The following is a 5346-nucleotide window of genomic DNA, read 5'->3' on the forward strand; positions in this document are numbered from 1 at the left end:
CCTCTGCTCCACAGGGCTGCAGTGAAAAATCAACTCCTTTTAACATGTGACATGAACCCTGGCGCTGTAAGCATGACCTCAGGAGAAGAGCCTGGGAAGAGAGCTGTCACTGGGGAGACTGCTGGGCAGCACACAGATGGCAAGGGACACAGCCTCACTCTGAAGAGCAAGGCTAAACCCATGCAAGATCATACCTGTTCTTGTCAGGCAGTCCCATCCAGCCCAGCACTAAGTCAGGTAGGAAACCAGCAGGGAAAAGCATGCTAAAGAACCTGAATCTTTTTTTCTACCTCCAGTTTCAGCTGTTTTTCTTGTAGTGAGTGAGAGGAATTCAAGCTATTTGTTCCTGGCTGTCAGACCTTAGCTTCTAGGCTGTTGCCTCTTATTTGTTTTTAGTTGCCTGGCTCCTCGCAGTGATCTATTTCTTCCTGTGTATTCCACCCTATGGGCAATGATTTCCCCTTTGTCACCAAAATATTGCATTAGTATTCATCTGTTTTTTCTGCACTGAGTTTGTTTAAAAAACCAAGAAACAAGAAAACCAGCAGACTGAAAGGAGTTTCATCCCATCCTCCTTTCAATGCTGCCTGCTACCAGCTCCTTTCTAGTCAGGTTGCTACTCATCTTCCAGTGCTTGCACTAATCCTCAGCTTTGTTGGCTTAACTGTTAATTTTCCACTAGCAGGCATTTTCTGTGGAGTCCAGACAGATGAGAGCTGCTGCCATGCCTTTGTCTAGGGATGTATTTCACCAGTGCCATCTGTGTAAGAACATGACTTACCTGTTGTAAAACCCACCTTGCCTCTGCGTTTTATTTACCTTTGCCTTCCATCTAGCCCTTCCCTCCTCAGGAGGTATGCAAGGCTTATGTCTTGCCTGTATGCTCACATCTGTGTATCCATCATATGCTGTTCTTCAGTCTTCTAGTCCCACATTTCTTCTTACTCCCCTGCTTTCTAGATCCTTGAGAAACCCCTGCTACCAGCCTTTGCTTTACTCTGGTGTCTCCCTCTGAGCTTGGATTTGGAGTTTGTCTCACTGCCTCCTTCACCTCGTTAAAGCACATCAATCTTTTGTTTGAAATGTCCATATCCAAGTCCTCCTCCCTATCAACCTTTGTACCTTTCCTCTTTCATTCCTGATCCTCCTCCTCACTAAGAGCTCGACCTGCTGTCTCTGTCCTTTAAGGTCAACTCTCAATTCTCCTTTTGGCAAACAAAATAATTTGAGTCCTTTATGTGCCTGCTGGGAAGCTTTGGGGGATTTCCCCCTGGAGCACTGAGATAATTTGGCTCCTTTCTACATCCTCTTCTTCCAGTAACACCTTCAGAGTGTCGTTACCACACTGGAGGCAGTGAGCTGGGATTCATGTTACCAGCACGGATCACAGGTGTCTACGACTTGCTTCCTCATTATTCCCAGTGGAATGCCCATTACCTCTTGCCACAGCTTTATGCTGTTAGTTCATGTGCTGTCATGAGCTCCAAAACCCCTTCCAGAGCCTCTGCTTTCCAGTTATAGCACCCTGGGAGCCCGCTTGGAATTTCTTATTCCAGGAACAACTTTTTGTAGTAAAATGCCGTTTAAGCAGGCTTTGCTCACTGAACTGTAGAGAACTGCTTTGCATGGCTGCCCTGTGCTCCTCATTATTCATCACTTTGAATCTCTTTGTCATTTATGCACTGTAACAGCACTGAGATTTGCATCTGCTTCCCAGCGATGAAAATGCTGGAAAGTGTCAGGCCTCAAGCAGCTCCCCAAAGAACCCTGCTTGAAACACTCCCATCTGTAGATAATGATTCACCACTGACAATTACTTGTTGAGAGATGTCAGCCAGCTCTTAATGTAGTTAACGTGTGGTTTATTGATATTATATACTGCTGATTTTTTAATCAGAGTGTTGTACAGTCGAATGTCAAATGCCTTACAACAGTCCTCCCTAAAGCTGACTTGGAGCCAGCCTTGGAGTCAAGTGGTAGGTGTGATATGTGTCAAAGAATTGTGTCATCTCATCAGGGAAGGCCCACAAAACTAGCTGAGCCAGTTGTTAAATATATTCCCATCCTCTGCCCTTGCTTACCACCGTGAAACTCTTGGGAATTTCATTCCAGTCTCTCCGAGCTTATTGCTGTCTCACTGTGTGCCCCCACATCCTTTGGAGCAGGAGTTTTGCTGCATCCTTCTTCCACACAGCATTAGTGTGGGCCTCTCCTCGGTCAGGGAGTGTACCTGATGCTCAGCACTGGGCAGCCCCCAAGGAAAACGGGATGTGTGACCTGTGGTCCTCAATAACCTCATTCTCCAAAGGCAGTTGAAGGTGTAATTATTCATCTAATCCCCCTACTCCTTCTGGTGTGCACAGGCTAGAAACCCGGGCTCTGCGGAAGCAGAGAGGATGCTGAAGAGGACTCAGTCTTGCAGGAGGTGTTCACTCATGCCAGAGCTAAACCTGAGACTGGTGGGCCCAACCAAACATTTCCCCTCTGAAAAGACCAGTGATGCCATGTGCTTCCACAGCCCTTGGTGGAGACTGGAGAGACCATGTTCTGGGGGCTCTGGAGGTGCAGAAGGGGGCAGGGGACAGGTGATGCTCTATCCCCTCTCTGCACTGCTGTTGTAACTCCAATGCACTTGGTTTAAGTCAGCTGGTAATCGCATGCGGTGATAAATAGTAAGAGACAGGAGTTCGTTGCAAACAAATGAGCCTCAACTAACCTCATTTCTTCTTTTGACAGGATAACAAGCTTAGAGGATAAATTCTCCCCTGCCAGAATTTGTTTCTCTGCTGCCAGCCACCTCAGCATTTAGCAAAACCCCATTCTTTGCTCACTTCCAGGCTGCTTAAAGCAAAGGCGGGTACAGACCACCCTCCTCAAGTTTTGGATTCAGTCCCACAATCTTTTTTCATGCAGCCTGCTGTACTTGTTCCCAATCCTCCCACCTCTGGAGGTGCTCGAGCCTCCCCAGCGCCTGCAGCCGGCAGGAACACTCTGGGGCAGGACGGCAGAGCCCACATTGACCTGAGACCCCGTGGCAGAACTGCTGCCTGCTGGTGTGGGAACAACCAGCTGTGTACATCAGCAGCAAGGAGGGTTCTTCTCAGGAGCCCTTGCAAGGTGTCTGAAGAGGCTGTTCCGGGGCAGCTCAGCAACACTGATAAGTAAGTTGGCAAGAACTTGCGATTTTCCTGTATTTTTCAGATGTTGCTTGGTTTTGAGACACTGCTGGTGTTGGACAGTTTGGAAGTGCCTTTCCTACACCTCTGGAAGCCATGCAGGCTCTCAGTTGTGTGCCATGCTTTTTGTTAAAGGAGCTTTCTCTCAGCAGCACTTCAGAGCCTCCCAAGAGTCCAGAAGTATATAAAGTACTTAGGAAAAGAGGCCAGATTTGCAGAAATCTGGGAATACCACTCAGCGGCAGAGGAGTTTGGGGTGCTCTGGTTATCCAGCAACTCTAAAAAACCCAGCTGTGAAATGCAGAGCAGGAGGTACACCAGTGAAATGCTCCAGTAACGTGCTGTTTAGCAGCATCCTGAAAGGACTTTCTCTTCCAGGCTTTGAGTGCTGGGCATGGTATTCATCTCTGGTGGCCCTTTTCACAGCACTTTTGTTGCAAATAAGACCCTTATGTCCTCTTAGGCAAAGGTACTGGGTGAGAGGGTGCATTTAAATAATTAAAAAGTGCTTTTCTCCATTCGTGGTCATTGCGTCACATCCTTGCTGAGCACAGTTCTGTGTGCAGTGCTAAATGGAGCCCTTTGCCAATTTCTCCCAATTGGTCAGGCCTTGAAGAGTGAAATCAGCAGCATTCAAAATGAAGCAAAACTCTGCCAGCATTAGGCTTTGTAACAAAGTGAAATTTGCCCATGGTTAATTTTGAGGATTTGTTAAGGTGCACAACCTGGGCCCCAATCCAAGCGGTGCTGGCAGGATAAAAATCCTCCCCATGCCACCAGGGCATACATTTCAGGGGCACCATTTGCAATGGGGTGGTCCCTCTGTGTAAGGAAAACAGCTGCCCATTTCAACACAGGCTGACCTGCTGCCTGCTCAGGGACTTGCATGGCCTGTCTGTCTTTCTCCAGAAGTGCTGAGCATGTACAATTCCCACTGACTTCTTTGTGGGCAAGCCGTGGATTTGACAGGTTAGATCCACAGTTTGGGGAATTTTTATCACGTCTGGTGACATCTGAAAAATGGCAGATTAAAATACAGCTGAACCTTAACCCTGCCTGCAGATTAGCATTTTAACCAAGTTCCCACCGTGCTGGATGAACTGCATCAGAGTGCCTTTCCTTATGAGAAACTACTGCTTGAGTGCAACTGTGATGCAAGAGTAGATCAATCTGCCCCTTTAGATTGCAGCTGCTCTGAAGTTTTGGACCTGTCCTGAATACAGAATTCAAAACAAAGCTTGAGAGCCTGAAACCTGTGTTGACTGAGAATAAGGTTTGTGCAAACCCCTGCCAAGTGATAAGGCAGCTCCCCCTGGCTCTGAGAACGGAGCTTTCCTCCCCAGCCATGCTCAGGTGCGTGGGGAAGCTGGAGCTCCTGTGAAAACACCTAGTCCTGCAGCTCTGGGGTAAGTGGAGGCTCTTGCAAACTGCAGACTGGGTGTCTTTCACCTGTGGCTTACCAGGGAGGCAAATCAACAATTCGCTTAAGAAAACATCTTTACAATTCACATCAATTATCAAATATGTAACAAATAGGTGCTTGAAAGGTGCCTTGGTTTTGCATATCTCGGCTTGAATTCTGGCTCCACAGACATTATATGGTTTTCCCAGAGCTGCTTCCTGCTGTGTGTTTGCCTCGGGCTTAGATTGGTCATTGGGGCTTCAGATTGCAAAAATCAGATCGGATGTGGCTATCTCTGTTTTCTACAAAGGGACAAACTTTGCCCTTTGCAGTGCCTGCAGAGCGGTGAGTAATGAGTGTTTGCGGGAATATCGGTGAGCTGGGCTAATAACCTGCCCGACCTTGCTGGGGAGAATCCCTTCTGCCCTTGTGAGACAGAAGTGAGTCTCCCTCTGTAGCTGGGAGTCACCTGCCTTCAGGGCATTTCACAGCAGAGGGCCCAGGGAGATGGTGTTGGGTGGGGGAGGCTCTCCCTGCCTGCCTCGGTGCCCTCTGAGCGTGCAGAATTGCAGGCTCTGGTGGGCTTGCTAGCTGCTCACATACAGCTCTGAGTGTGTGCATGAACAGTCCACAGCCATGCAAAACTTTACCTTAAAACAGAGAAATTTCCCTGTACAGCTGGGAAAACGCTCTGTTCTGTTGCAACACTACCCAAGCTACCTGCTTTCAAACATTCCCCTCGTTGGTGCCTGTCTCGATGCTCCTTCT

At 48.1% G+C, this 5346-nt stretch overlaps 1 long non-coding RNA gene across 1 annotated transcript in view; it reads left to right on the forward strand.

The window, feature by feature from the left end:
* LOC108446044 overlaps positions 1–5346 on the forward strand; it is a 39165-nt gene that overhangs the window by 19305 nt on the left and 14514 nt on the right. Inside the window, exons 3-4 of the long non-coding RNA XR_001861152.1 lie at positions 15–237; positions 2737–3161. This is a non-coding gene — a long non-coding RNA (uncharacterized LOC108446044). The remainder of the gene's footprint in view (positions 1–14; positions 238–2736; positions 3162–5346) is intronic.

Source organism: Corvus brachyrhynchos, unplaced genomic scaffold (genome assembly GCF_000691975.1).
Source record: "Corvus brachyrhynchos isolate BGI_N302 unplaced genomic scaffold, ASM69197v1 scaffold152, whole genome shotgun sequence".
Taxonomy (NCBI): domain Eukaryota; kingdom Metazoa; phylum Chordata; class Aves; order Passeriformes; family Corvidae; genus Corvus; species Corvus brachyrhynchos.